This window comes from Aquarana catesbeiana, linkage group LG02 (assembly GCF_042186555.1).
Source record: "Aquarana catesbeiana isolate 2022-GZ linkage group LG02, ASM4218655v1, whole genome shotgun sequence".
NCBI classification, from domain to species: domain Eukaryota; kingdom Metazoa; phylum Chordata; class Amphibia; order Anura; family Ranidae; genus Aquarana; species Aquarana catesbeiana.
This window is the reverse complement of record NC_133325.1, coordinates 641488660-641504433: the sequence shown is the minus strand read 5'-3', so window position 1 is coordinate 641504433 and position 15774 is coordinate 641488660. Positions and strand designations below refer to the sequence as shown.

General features: G+C 42.9%; 1 protein-coding gene across 7 annotated transcripts in view; it reads left to right on the top strand.

The window, feature by feature from the left end:
• CDKL5 (cyclin dependent kinase like 5) overlaps positions 1–15774 on the top strand; it is a 571173-nt gene that overhangs the window by 153847 nt on the left and 401552 nt on the right. For all 7 annotated transcript variants that reach the window (XM_073616451.1, XM_073616450.1, XM_073616452.1 and 4 more), the window contains one exon: positions 9658–9709. The gene's annotated coding sequence lies outside the window, so the exon portion shown is untranslated. The remainder of the gene's footprint in view (positions 1–9657; positions 9710–15774) is intronic.

Below are 15774 nucleotides of genomic sequence, written 5' to 3'. Positions count from 1 at the left end.
CTGGCCTGTGTTTGTCTTCTTCTTGGTGGCAGCGGGACACTACTTGTGCTTGCCACCTCACCAGCTTGAACTGCACTTATGGGACTCACCACGTCACCAAGTGTTACTGCAGTGCTGGTTTGACTACGACTGGGGTGTACTAGGCCGCTGGTGCTTGCCAGTTCACCAAAACGCTACCAAAAAAACTGTTAGCGATCGCAGGGATCAGGCCTGACTCTGCGAACGCTGCAGTTATGTGTTTAGTGTTTTGTAAGTGACAGTGATCGATCGATACTGCACTTGGGTGGGCTGGGCTGGGCCGTGCGGAGGGGCAAAACGCAGGTGCTAGCAGGTATCTGGGCTGATCCCGCTAACACTGCATTTTTGGGAACCCTAAACTGCTGGGGACGCTAGTATACATCTGATCGATCAGATATTGATCCGTTCAGATACTATACCACTAAGGGAGGTGTACGGTGCGTGCTTGGGTGTTAGCGGTACTGGCGCTAACCTGACGCTGCCTGGGGCTGGTGCTTGCCAGTTCACCAAAATGCTACCAAAAAAACTGTTAGCGATCGCAGGGATCAGGCCTGACTCTGCGAACGCTGCAGTTATGCGTTTAGTGTTTTGTAAGTGACAGTGATCGATCGATACTGCACTTGGGTGGGCTGGGCTGGGCCGGGCTGAGGGGCAAAACGCAGGTGCTAGCAGGTATCTGGGCTGATCCCGCTAACACTGCGTTTTTGGGATCCCTAAACTGCTGGGGACGCTAGTATAGATCTGATCGGATCAGATATTGATCCGTTCAGATACTATACCACTAAGGGAGGCGTATGCTGCGTGCGTGGGTGTTATCGCTACTGGCGCTAACCTGGCGCTGCCTGGGGCGACGCATATCACCGCCGGGTGATCAGGGGGCTAAAACTTTATTCGGTAATAAACGGCGGGTGCCCTGACACTATAAAAAATAAACAAACTAACCAGTGTCACCCGTAATGGTTATACGGTGATCAGTGGTGAAAGGGTTAACTAGGGGGCAATCAGGGGGTTAAAACATTTATTAGGTAGTATATGGGGGTCCCTGTCGCTATAAAACGCTGACGGTGAACCTAAATATTTACCTCCCTAACTAGCGTCACCAGTGACACTAATACAGCGATCAGAAAAATGATCGCTTAGCGACACTGGCGATGGGGGGGTGATCAAGGGGTTAAAACTTTATTAGGGGGGGTTAGGTGGGTATCCTAGACCTAAAGGGGGCTACCACTAACTGCCCTACCACACTAACTGTCACAAACTGACACCAATGCAGTAATCAGAAAAAGAAAAAAAAAACTGCTTGGTGTCGGTGTGACGGGGGGGGGGGGGCGGGGGTGATTGAGGGGTGATCGGGGGGGGGGGGGATCGGGGCTGTAATGTGTGCCTGGCATGTTCTACTGTGTGTGTGTGTTGTGCACTCACATTACAGTCTTCTCTCCTCTGCGCCGGAACGGAAAATACCGAGCCGAGGAGAGATGACATAATTTCCTCTGCCTCTGTGTACTATACAGAGGCAGGGAAATGATCCCATTGGCTGGGAGCGATCGGGAGTGGGGGGGCCACGAATGGATGGCCTCCCTCTCACCTCCGATCGGCGGGGAACAAATTCCGACCGCCTCGGGCACCGGGGGGGGGTGATTCTGCCTGCCCATGCCATTCTGCCGGCGTACATCGTCGTGAGGCGGTCGGCAAGTGGTTAATTTCTATTTTGCCATTAGAGAATCTTAGAGCTATGCGGATGTGAGACATACCAGAATATGGAGGATATGGATGTGGAGGATTGGAGGGGTGTGTGGAATTTCCCTTTGCGATCTTTAGTATCCTTGAGAGACCGCATGATCCAATATAAATTGGTACATAGAGCATATATAACGCCACACAGACCTCAAAAAATAAATCCTGTGTGCTCTTCTGAGTGTTGGCGGTGTGGAGCAACTCGTGGGATTTTACACATATTTTTTGGACTTGTCCATATATAGTTATTTTTTGGTGGGATGGGTGGATTTATTGAATTCTATTACTTCTGCTCCTTTACCAGTTTCAATGTCTGTTTGCCTGCTAGGTCCGGTAGAGGCTATTCTTCCTACAGTGTCTGAGCGAGTGTTTGCTAAAATAACATTATTCTACGCAAAGCTATTCAAAGAAAAGCATTGCTCTGCATTGGAAGAAACCTTGTTCTCCTCGTATACTGGAAACAATTGATTAATAATAATCTCCCATTGTATAGAGACACTTATATGAATAAGGGTTGTCCTAGTAAATACGATAAAGTCTGGGCAAAGTGGCTGGACAAACAATTAATTATAATATGGGTGTATGGGTGTTTTCTATGTAAGGCATGCTTGGGGCCACTGGGGACAGAAGGGATTAATGTTTATTTTCTTTTCCTCTTCTTTTTGGGCATTGTTTGACATTTAAGTGGATAAATGGGATGATTTAGATTTAAGCCTACATAAAATAAGCTTTTGTTAATTATTACGTTTTTTCCATTTTTTTTTTTTTACTTTAAATTAATAGTTGTTATGCAGTATGATTGGATCTTGAACCCGTATCAATACATTTTAGGTTCAATGTGTATAATGTCTTGTTGTGTTCTGTTTTGTTTGTTCATTAAGAAATTAAATAAAAAGATGTATTCAAAAAATAAAAATAAATGCCCTGGCGTCAGTAGGATTAGATACTGTCTCAGGTTTGGTTGTCAGCCAGAGTAAGAAAATTACATGGCACCTGTAATCAATAGGGAGAGAAATAGTGCTCCATCACTGGTATTAGTGGAAGGAATAGTGACACTTTCTGGTAACAGTGGGAGAAATAGTGTCCCATCATTGGTGTCAGTGAGAGCAGTATTGCCCTATCAATGGTGTCAGTGAGAGGAATACTGCCCCATCGTTGGTGTCAGTAAGAGGAACAGTGCCCCATCATTGGTGTCAGTGAAAGGAATAATGCCCCATTGTTGGTGTCAGTGAGCGGAATATAGCCCCACCAATGGTGTCAGTGAGCCGAATATTGCCCCATTGTTGATGTCAGTGAATGGAATAGTGCATCATATCAGTGGGATAAATAGTGTCCCAGGGGCTGGATAAAGGCAAGCAAAGGGTCGCATCTGGCCCACAGTCCATTGTCTTATATGAAAGAATTGCAAAAAAAGGTTACGTTTTTCATGGTACTGCAAAGGCACAAATAACATTTCTAGATTTTCCCCAAAACTGAGTAAATGTTCAGTTCAGGTCCATTTATTTCATTTTTACATTGCTGAATGCATTCAATGTGAGCAGAAAGGTCATTTTATGAACAGTGAGAACCATCCTTACAGTTCTGCTTTTATTCAGAAAGCACTGAAACACTTTCCCCGAGAAATTTACCATCACACATCACTGGTTATTTGTTGATTCTAGTATACAGTATTAAGTGCTATAGGGCTTATTCAGAAGATCAATCAGTAGCTATTATGCTAGACGAATGGACACGGCGCTGCCTTTCACTGTGTGTTTTGTTAGCTAGTTTTCATTCATTATAACCAATGTTTTTTTCTTCTCCCTTTTGCAAACATTGAGCTCCACTAATTTATATCAAGTAGCTCTATTGTTCTTAAAACTAATGTGCTCTTCTCTATTCCTGTTTATTTTATTCAATTTTCTATTGTTTTTTATTTTGGATTTTTTAGTAAAATTTGATATTCTTACTTATTATACTTTAGTGTTTTTTGGGTGCCATAAATTACATTTCAATAACCATAGCGCTTAGTCATAGTCATGGAGCTATGACTAAGCACTAAGGGAGCGTGAAACGTGTTAGATGGGGATGCTGTTCCCCTCTATTTGTGTTTTTGGATGTTTTTTTGGACTTGCTGAAATAAAGGTGATTTGACTGATTTGGCCAACCAGAATTATTTTTGCTCATTGGAATTCGTGATGGATGGGGCCAGCACCTGACCTGTGTGTTAGTAGAGGTGGAGATGGGAGACTGACCTAGAGCCATGTTAACACACATAATGGCAGCGGCTGTTTAACTTCATGATGGATGCTTTTTAAAATAGCATAATACTCTATCAAAGGCATGGCCCCAGAGTAAATCAGGATGGGGACAGGGGCCGTGCCTGCATATATGCATGTGCTTAGAGTGGTACTAAAGTCTTTTTTTTTTTTTTTTAAATAAGAAACATGTTATACCTACCTGCTCTGTGCAGTGGTTTTGCACAGAGCAGCCCAGATCCTCCTCTTCTCGGGCCCCTTGCCAGTACTCCTGGCCCCTGCCGAGTGCCCCCACAGCAAGCAGCTTGCTATGGGGGCACCTGAGCCGAGCCACTGCTCTGTTTGTCCATTCAGACACAGAGCCGCGGCTCAGCCCCGTCCCTTCTTTCTTATCATTGGCTCCCGCCCACTGTGTGTCTCAGCCAGTCAAGTCTCTTGTACAACATCGCTGGATCGAGATGTGACTCTTGAGGTAAGTTTTAGGGGGGCTGCTGCACATAGAAGGTTTTTTTTATCTTAATGCATCATTAGGATAAAAAAACCTTCTGCCTTTAGAACCACTTTAAAGACTCATAACCACATGCATGGGTGTAAATAACTGGGTGCACAGAAGCTGCATTCTGGGATGCATATTTACAAAAACATGGCATATACCCGCTGTGACAGTGCTGTGCCCTCCCATGGTGTTAAAAGGGTTTTGTGTCACACAGGATTCTCATCCAGGCAAGTTGAGGGGCTCCAGATTGCTTGTCTTACACGGAGGAAACTGTTTTGTTAGTTTCCCCACTGGTTGGTAAAACCAGATTGGGACTCGAAGTCCAGAGACTTCACAGAGACTGCATAGAGACTTAGGATTGATGAAGTGTCCAATCCTGGGACTGGGTTTTGCCGACAACCGGAACACTGATTGTGCAGGTGTGTGTAGAGCTTTCAGTGGAGTCATGATCAATGTTCAGAGCTCCACCCTGGCAGACAGAGGAGGTCTCTGCCCAGGAGTCAGGAGGGTTCCACCTAGGAGACAGCATGTGTAAGCCAGGAGGCTAAGGTTTATTTGTTTTTTTGTGGCTGAGGAATGCTGAAAAAACCCTGTGAAGGGACTACTTGCTGTCCTAGGGTGACAGTGCTCACTCACTGTATTTCATTTATGGAGTAGCAGCTTTGGCAGTCTAAGCTTATCACTTCAGATTTGGAACCAAAGACACTTCCTCCTCTCTTTGGCCCCATTACATTTGGGGTAGGTGTGTTCTGTACTGCACCAAGGTTATTTGGGCAGGACTGACTACTCAGGACACAGGACCTGTGACAGTATTTTTTGCACTTATTGGATGTTAATAGATGTTAACTGATATTATTATTATTATTATACAGGATTTATATAGCGCCAACAGTCTGCGTAGCACTTTACAGTGTGAGGGCAGAAAGTACGGTTACAATACTATTCAATACAGGAGGAATCCGAGGGCCCTATATAAACAGAATTCATTTTTAATCTGAACAAAAAAAAAAAAAAAAACTTAACTGAACGGATGATGCTTATGTAAAAGAGGCCTTGGGGCCTATTCACACTTGCCTGTTTTGATGAAGCAAAAGTCTTTCATTTTGCTCCTGGAAAAATCCCTTTTTGTTTTTACGTTGCCAATTCACATCTATGAGCTGCGGTTTAATGTGAAAGACAAAAGAAAACTCTATGGGCCCATTCACACCCACATTTGTGTGCTGTATATCTATATACAGTATAAATCCAGCCTTTTGAACAGAAATAACAAAATGCTTTGAAATTTCTTTTAACTGACTAAAAGGGTGAACATTCATTGTTGGTGTTTTTGTACTCTTTAAGTGGCATTCTGTTATGATGTTACTATAACAGAACTGAAAAGAAATTAGCATTGTGATTGGCGTGACTCAAGTTTTATTATTGTCTAAAAGGGTTTGTTACAACAATCAATAACATTACTAGTGTAGATGAGTAGAAGAGCTTGCGGGTTCAATTTTCACAAACAACATTCAACTCAATTTACAATACCACAAAAAAAGTGATCAGAACTGTTCCTTTTTCTATCGTACATCATGGGACACAGAGCCTTAAGTAATTACTTAATGGGTTATAGGCCACCTTCAGGTGTTGACATTGGTAAACCCAATCAAAGGAAGTTTACTCCCCTATATAACACTTCCTCCTTTCAGGAGCACATCAGTTTTTTTCGCTATTGTCTAAGGTGTAGGTCACGAGTGAAGAAGTGCTCTGAGGAGCTCCAGGAGGGATCCATGCTGGATTTAAATTCCTCCATAAAAAGAAGCCAGATCCAGATCCGGGGCCTAACACAGGTGCCGTGAAACGTCCACGAGGACGCACGGCAGGCTAATAGCAGATAAATACAGCTGTGTCAGTTTCTGTCAGGGACACATGAGCTGTGGGACACGTATGGGTTGCAAAACTGGCATTCCTAATTCGGGAAGGACACTCTTTTTCCAGCACTAGGCTGAACTTTATAGCAGCTTTAATAGTCATGACTATTTTCAGCTATTTAGTGCAATTTGTATAGCGCCTCTGTTTTTATACTTAGGACTATGCCTGCCAAAAAAGACACCACAAAAGCCAAAAGAGTAAAGGTTTCACCCCTAGGCATTGAGATTTCGAGCTGTATTTCCATGCTGTCATCCTCGCCTGAATTACCAATTATGGCAACTCAGGGTGAGCCATTAGAGCAAATTGATGGTGCAGCTGCCTCTCACATCTCAGCAACTGTATACATGACTGAAGATGCCCTTTCCTCCTCCCTCCAGGTTCTGGAAGAAAGATTAATGGCTTTAATCACATCCTCCATTCAAATGAATAGGAAGCGTACTAGGTCCCCCTTCCCCAGCTTCAGCTTTGCAAAGGGAACAGTGGGCACACAATGAGGTTTTACCCTCAATCGATCAGGAAGAAAAGCAAACCGATGATTCTTCTGCAGAAGAAACAACAGTAGATGAACCTTTTTCAGCTTCTCAATCTGAAAGATTGCTGATACAAACTTTTACAGAGATGGTTCATTCCACTTTCATGCTGCCTCTAACAGAGTCTCCTGAAAACTTGGCCTCTTCCTTAGGCTCTTTAAAACCTTCCCATCCATTGCATGCGTTTCCTGCACATGCATTACTTGAACAGCTTATTTTTGCGGAATGGGATAAACCAGATAAACATTTTCTCCTCCCTAAGAGGTTTTCAATTCTCTATCCTCTGATGGAGAAATTCTCCAAAAAATGGAAAGTACCAGCAATTGACGCTGCGATTTCCAATGTGAATAATAACTTAACTTGTCCTGTAGACAATGCACAGATGCTTAAGGATCCAACAGATAAGAAGTTGGAATCCCTGCTAAAATCTGCTTTTTCCATAGCAGGTGCCGTCACTCAGCCCGCAGTCGCCACAATAGGCATCTGCCAATCCCTAAAGGACCAATTTAAACAGGCCCCTAGAGAGCTTCCTACACAACAAGCTCGGGATTTGGCTGAACTACCTAAGGCATTATGTTTTGCCATAGATGCCATTAAAGACTCTATTCACCAGGCATCCCACCTCACGCTTATGCTTGTACATATGCGCAGAATCCTGTGGTTGAAAAATTGCTCAGCTGAAACATCATGTAAAAACCTCCTAACTGGGTTCCCCTTTCATGGGGAGCGACTATTTGGAGAAGACTTGGATAAATATATCAAGACAACTTCTGTTTTGTTGAAATGTACTTTTTTACCAGTCGAAAGAAAATATAAACGCCCTTCATTTAAACTAACTCTTTCCCCTGCACCAGGGGCTTCCGTCTCTAGGCAGTGGCGACTGCCTCTGCCGTCAGACTCTAGAGGAAAAACTCAGGGTCAGACCCAGACTCAAAAGAAGCCCTGGGGTAGGAAATCTGCAAAACAGAATCCTAAAGCCTCATCATGAAGAGGCAACCCCCTTCACTAAAGTGGGGGGAAGACTTCTGCAATTTTCAGAAGTCTGGAAAAAGGAAATTCAGGACAGATGGGTCATCTCCACGGTAACGCTGGGGTACAAGCTGGACTTTCCACCGTCTCGCTTCCTGGGGTCAAGCGTTCCCAAGGATCCAGAGAAAAAACAGTCTCTGTTTCAGGCACTCTGATTAATATCTCAAGGGGTGATCATACAGATACCCACAAAAGAGCAACGTCTGGGATTTTTTAAAAATCTTTTCATGGTACCAAAACCAAATGGAGATGTCAGACCCATTCTAGATCTAAGAAAGCTAAATCAATTCCTGAAGCTCCTTTCGCACGGAGACAATCAGGTCGGTAGTTTTTATCCTTCTAGGAAGAGAACTTCTGGCGTCAATCGACACCAGGGATGCATATCTGCATGTCCCTAAATTTCCTGCTCATCAAAAGTTTCTGTGGTTCGAGTTAGAACAGCAGCATTTTAAACTTCGGGATTGCCACAGCACCTCGGGTGTTCACCAAAGTGCTGGCCCCACCTCTAGCCAGGTTAAGGGCACAGGGCATAACAATCGTAGCGTACCTAGATGATCAATTACTTATAGATCAATCAGTGACTCGTTTGGAGCAAAGCGTACGCTCTACAACCAACTATCTGAAACGTTTGGGTTGGATACTCAACCTAAAGCGCCTCAGTGGGAAAAGGGTCTAACAAACCTGTGAGGGCTTCACAGAACAGCTATATTTATACTGAGATTACATTACACACAGGTGGACTCTATTTACTAATTAGGTGACTTCTGAAGGCAATTGGTTCCACTAGATTTTAGTTAGCGGTATCAGAGTAAAGGGGGTTGAATACAAATGCACGCCACACTTTTCAGATATTTATTTGTAAAAAATGTTGAAAACCACTTATTATATTATTTTCCTTCCACTTCACAAATATGTGCCACTTTGTGTTGGTCTATCACATAAAATCCCAATAAAACAGATTTACATTTTTGGTTGCAACATGACAAAATGTGGAAAATTTCAAGAGGTATGAATACTTTTTCAGGGCACTGTAGGTGAGATACACTGTTGCAAAACCACAGGACAGATGACAGATGTAAATATGCTGAAGAAGATACATAGACTAATCCATATAATGTACAGGGGCCAATGTACAGGTACTTTTGTTTTAAACTGGGAACCTGCCGACATCAGAATGCTCATAATGCATTTAGACTTGTCCTAGGGAAGGGCAGTCAGATGTCCATGTTTTTTATGAAGACAGTATCAGTTAAAAGCAGTATTTGTGAGGATCTAAAAGAGAGAGAGAAAATTGTGCAGTTTTCCAGCAGAATCAAGAGGTTAATTACAATACTGCTGTATTGTAATTATTGTTATCGGACTACTAGATCAGTCAGAATGTGTCCATGGGGGTGTAATGGACTTCATCAGGTCTTGTTTAGAAAATTCATTCTAGCATAATATCGGCAACATTCTAAAATCTTCTGGTATTGATAAACTGTAAAAGGGAGAAAAGAAAATTGAGGGAAAATACAAATTATGTGATTCCCGGTTTGATAATTGTGTCCTTATGTCTGATGTTTATTACAGTAGCAATGGGCCCTGTAGGAACTGAAGTTTATACTGATATCTTCTTTACCATATTTTTTTTTTTTAATTCATAAAGGATTGTTTATTTTTAGCACACATATTTTATTCCTGTTCTTTTGTTTTATCTCTCTAGGCCACATTGAACTTATGCGGACATGATATTTTAAGGTGGAGAACTGACTAAGGTAAGGTGATTCAGAATGTTATAATTGTTATACCTAAACAGTAAGATACAGCATAAAGCTAGCTACTGTATAATGATTTGGTTTTAGTTAGGCTGTTCAGTAGTTGGATGTTAAATAGATACCATTTTTATATTGTTGGAAGATGTGCTTTACATATGCAGGAGAATATTCGTACATACATTTATGCAGTTCGTTCTATATGTGACTAATTTGTGAATATTACGTAATGTATGTATTTTTCACTTCTAGTATTTGTACTGGTATCACATTTGCCATGAAGCCGTATTCTTCAAAAAGCTGTAAATAGTTGCCATTTAAAAGTCAACTGTAAAGAAAACCTTTTTACCATTTAAGATTATGACACTTTCTGTTCTTACTGCAACGTCAAACCTTTTTTTTTTCCTTTTTAAATGTTGCCTTTATGAGTAGAGAAGCGTAGGATGAGGAACTTGGTCTTCTGGATCCAGCACCAGCCTTCTAGGGATGAGCTCACATTTGGATTGCTGGTATTTTAAGCTGCAGAAATCTGTTAGATAGATAATATGCTGCTCAGAACAGACCAGAAAACCAGCTTCTCTCCGGTGGTAATAAAGATCTCTGAAGCTCTTACGAGGTGCGATCTTTCTAGAAATGCATTGTTGCTTTACAGCTGTGTTGACAGCTAATATGCTATACATAGATTGGATCATTTTCCCAGATGCAATGATAGAATAAGTTGTGTCATGTCAGAATGAGGAAAACACACACACATCACACAATAAATACATATGCAGTTATGACTACTTGTGGTGAGCAAGCAATAGTCATAGTGACAAAAACCTTAAATTCCCAGAATAATGACTTGCCCATTAAAATGAAAACCCCAAAATGAATCAGGCTGACTGCCGATTCATGTAAACGAGAAAAAACATCCAAATACTATTTCCCCATTTATAATATGTTTTTTAATGCTAATGTGTTGAGATATACTGTGTGTGTATATGTATGTATTTATATATATTTATAAAAAATTTTTTAAAATTAGTATTGAAATAGGCATAGAGTAACAACATCGATGTGACACACATGCACCTACATTGCACATCTTTTGTCAAAGGAATAGATAAGGCAAGGTCTCTGCATTATAGCATACACAGAATGAATGTATTACATAGACAGTTGCAAAAGACTATGAAAACCAAAATGGCGATGTGCCGTCTCAATTATATGGACATTTTGAATTTAGTAGTAGTTTCAGGCCGGGTTCACATATAGCAAATTGGAGGCGGGTTTCCCTGTATCCAATTCGCATGACTCATTGGAGCCGGTTCACACGCCTCCGGGGTAGCTGTAGTCCTCACTCAAAAAGGGTCCTGTGTGTCTTTGGTTCCGATTCAGGTGTGAATTCAGGCGAAAATTCGGACCTAATTCCATACCTCCCAACATTTTGAGATGGGAATGAGGGACACCTAATGGCAAATGTGTGTAGGCATAGGACACGCCCCCTGCCAAAGGTGAATTAACCAAAAAAAAAGGTTAAATCCACAAGGGCTTTTTTTTTTTTTTTTAACCACTACTATTCCTTTATATTGGCTTTTAAAATTTACAAATGCAGCAATTTAGAATTTGGATAAAAGGTTTAGCACTGGGAAACACTTTTTGAAAGATAAAAAGTGTATTTTATATACAACTATATAGATCAGACCAAAATGAGGGACAAATGAGGAGGAAAGAGGGACAGAGGGACATTGCTCCAAATCAGGGACAGTCCCTCGAAATTAGGGACAGTTGGGAGCTATGCTAATTCGCATCTGAATCCGTTAACAGGGACACACCAGACCCATGCTGTGAGCTGTGGCCGCAGCATATGTGAGCGAAGCCTAAGGCATAAATGATCTCAAGTTAGTATGTGGCAAAGGACTTCCGGCCGGATGTGATCGAGGCAGCATACCTTCCTCCACAGCTCCGTTACTCCTGATAAATCTCCGTGATTTTGGAGTGTTTGAACCGGCTTCAAATTACACCACCGGACAGGGGAGGGTGTACTGACCCCAGCAATGCCTTCATCAGCTTCAAAGAAGTCAGCTAAGCAGCCCCTGGACCAGAGACAGACACGCTCCATTAAGGACACGGCTCCTGGCCCCGCCCCGCCATCTTGTCTTCCTCACCGAAATAACAACATGTTAAAACAACAGCTGCTAAGATGGCACAGGCTAAGGAAGCAGAAGGAATTGATCAGGTACCTGACCAGACTCCTGGAGTGGACACTGAGGCCCTAACTCGGCTGATCTTGGAGGCAATCAGTGCCAGTAAAGCAGAGCTCATGGGACGCATAGATCACCTCTCCTCTGAGTGCAACCTAATCAGGCACGACCTAGATAAGATCCGAGGTCGCCTGACTACGGTGGAGACACGGGTCTCTGACATAGAAGACACGTCTCATGATTATGGTGCCCAGCTAGCTGAACTTAGAGATCAAGTTCGGAATCTGCAACACAAAGATATAGATGCAGAAGACCGCCAGAGGAGGAACAACATCCGGGTGGTGGGGCTCCCGGAGGGGGCTGAAGGAGACAAGCCTGCACAATTTGCTGAGAACCTATTCAAACAATTGCTATCCATACAAGATGTGCCTCCTACCTACGTTGTGGAACAAGCCCACAGGGTCCCCACTGGCAGCAGACCTCCGAGAGCCTTTCCTCGGCCGTTCCTGGTTCGATTCCTGAACTTTTGCGATCGTGACATGATCCTGACCCAGGCCAGAAAACAGCAGGAACTAAGACACAAAAATGCACGGGTAATGCTATTTCCGGACTTCTCAGCGGCTACACAACAGAAACGACGATTGTTTAATGAGGTCCGAAGACGCCTGAGGGAGAAGGAGGTCAAATATACAGTGGGGCAAAAAAGTATTTAGTCAGCCACCAATTGTGCAAGTTCTCCCACTTAAAAAGATGAGAGAGGCCTGTAATTGTCATCATAGGTATACCTCAACTATGAGAGACAAAATGTGGAAACAAATCTAGACAATCACATTGTCTGATTTTTGAAAGAATTTATTTGCAAATTATGGTGGAAAATAAGTATTTGGTCAATATCAAAAGTTCATCTCAATACTTTGTTATATATCCTTTGTTGGCAATGACAGAGGTCAAACGTTTTCTGTAAGTCTTCACAAGGTTGTCACACACTGTTCCTTTTATGTTGGCCCATTGCTCCATGCAGATCTCCTCTAGAGCAGTGATGTTTGGGGCTGTCGCTGGGCAACACGGACTTTCAAGTCCCTCCAAAGGTTTTCTATGGGGTTGAGACCTGGAGACTGGCTAGGCCACTCCAGGACGTTGAAATGCTTCTTACGAAGCCACTCCTTAGTTGCCCGGGCAGTGTGTTTGGGATCATTGTCATGCTGAAAGACCCAGCAACGTTTCATCTTCAATGCCCTTGCTGATGGGAGGAGGTTTGCACTCAAAATCTCACAATATAAGGCCCCATTCATTCTTTCATGTACACGGATCAGTCATCCTGTTCCCTTTGCAGAGAAACAGCCCCAAAGCATGATGTTGCCACCCCCATGCTTCACAGTAGGTATGGTTTTCTTTGGTTGCAACTCAGCATTCTCTCTCCTCCAAACACGACGAGTTGTGCTTCTACCAAACAGTTCTACTTTGCTTTCATTTGACCATATGACGTTCTCCCAATCCTCTTCTGGATCATCCAAATGCTCTCTAGCAAACCTCAGACAGGCCTGGACATGTACTGGCTTAAGCAGGGGGACACATCGGGCACTGCAGGATCTGAGTCCCTGGCGGCGTAGTGTGTTACTGATGGTAGCCTTTGTTACGTTGGTCCCAGCTCTCTGCAGGTCATTCACTAGGTCCCCTTTGTGGTTCTGGGATTTTTGCTTACCGTTCTTTTGATCATTTTGACCCCACGAGGTGAGATCTTGCATGGAGCCCCAGATCGAAGGAGATTATCAGTGGTCTTGTATGTCTTCCATTTTCTAATTATTGCTTCCACAGTTGATTTCTTCACACCAAGCTGCTTCCCTATTGCAGATTCAGTCTTCCCAGCCTGGTGCAGGTCTACAATTTTGTTTCTGGTGTCCTTCAACAGCTCTTTGGTCTTCACCATAGTGAAGTTTGGAGTGTGACTGTTTGAGGTTGTGGACAGGTGTTTTTTATACTGATAACAAGTTCAAACAGGTGCCATTAATACAGGTAATGAGTGGAGGACAGATGAGCCTCTTAAAGAAGAAGATACAGATCGGTGAGAGCCAGAAATCTTGCTTGTTTGTAGGTGACCAAATACTTATTTTCCACCATAATTTGCAAATAAATTCTTTCAAAAATCAGACAATGTGATTGTCTGGATTTGTTTCCACATTTTGTCTCTCATAGTTGAGGTATACCTATGATAACAATTACAGACCTCTCTCATCTTTTTAAGTGGGAGAACTTGCACAATTGGTGGCTGACTAAATACTTTTTTGCCCCACTGTAGCATGCTGTACCCTAGCAAGCTCAGAGTTCAGCATAAAGGGTCGGCGAAATTTTTTGAGCACCCAGAAGAAGCTTGTGAATGGATGGATAAAGAATTCTGATGTTCTGCGGCCAACATACTGACCTGAATCTGAAGTTGGTATGTTTTGTTTTTTATTTTTTATGGTATGGTTCTATTACCCTGACCATGCTCATCGAGTGCCAGTTTTCTCACCCTGACAGTTAATCAGCCAACTATGGGTCGGGGGACGGATAATATAAACCTCTGAAAGCAAATGGCCTGAAGGGCTGGTTTCTCCTCGTCGTTTACAGTGTCCATTGAGGGAGATGGAAGGGCCGTGGAGTGATATGGGGGTATGGTCATCGCATATGTTTAGATATTATCCCTGTGATTATCCTCCATCATTAGTGGCCTACACATGCCCGGATATGGCTATGCGGACTCTTGCATCTGTGAGGCGATGGCCCTTTTCCTCCTGAATTACAAGTTCTTGGGGTTTTTTAATTTATTTTTGTTTTGTTTGTTTTTTTTTCTTTTATTCCTGTTAACGCCTCTTCTGAGGTACCCAAATACGCAGCTCCTACATTATCATCTGTAGCTCCACTAAATTATACTGGAGCAGGTGAAGGTGATAAGGAACTACTAACGGAACTGCCGAACTTTCGATTGCAGCGGCGGGAACGCACCGCAATTTTTTTCTTTTCTTGTTTTGGGATAAAGCTATATGCCGGACTGGATTTGTTTGTTTCTGGTATAAAAGCAAGGGTGGGATGTTCTAGGACCACAGCTCGACCTGGGGGATTATGCATTACCTTTGTTTTCCTAGCAGTTATGGTATGTATTCTACAGATGGTATTATGGTTTATGTATGACAGAAAAAATTGCAATGCTGGATGACATTAGGATTGTGTCTTGGAATGTTCGAGGCCTTAACCACATACTTAAGAGGGCCTCAATATTTCAGTATCTTAAACAGACCCGACCACATATCACATTCCTTCAAGAGACACATTTAGATGGCAGTAGAATACTTTCTCTGCATAAACCGTGGATCCAAAAGGCCATACATTCAACATACTCCACTTTTGCTAGAGGTGTCTCTATCCTTATTAGTAAAACTGTACCTTGCACGATTCGGCAGGTGTTTTCTGACCCAGGAGGCAGATATGTGGCGGCTGTTATGGATATATGTCATAAAACTATCATGGTGGTAAATATTTATGTGCCCCCTCCCTTTCAGGTTAAGATATTATACGATCTCTTAGCTAAAATAGCACCATATGCTCACCTTCCTGTGGTTCTGTTGGGGGATTTCAGTGCTGTTCTTGATGCAGTGTTGGACACCTCCAACCCAGCTAGCGGGAGCACCACTGATCTGAATGGCTGGAAGTCGGTGGCGGATCTTACATAACTGTGGCGCTGGAAACATCCAACTGATAGCTGCTTTTCGCATGTGTCGACGGCCCACAGATCCTCTGCAAGAATTGATTTAGCTTTTGGTAATAATTTATTACTGCCCTATGTAAAAGATGTGGCATGTTTGGCTGGAGGTCTGACTGACCATAACCCCCTTGCGGTTACTCTGA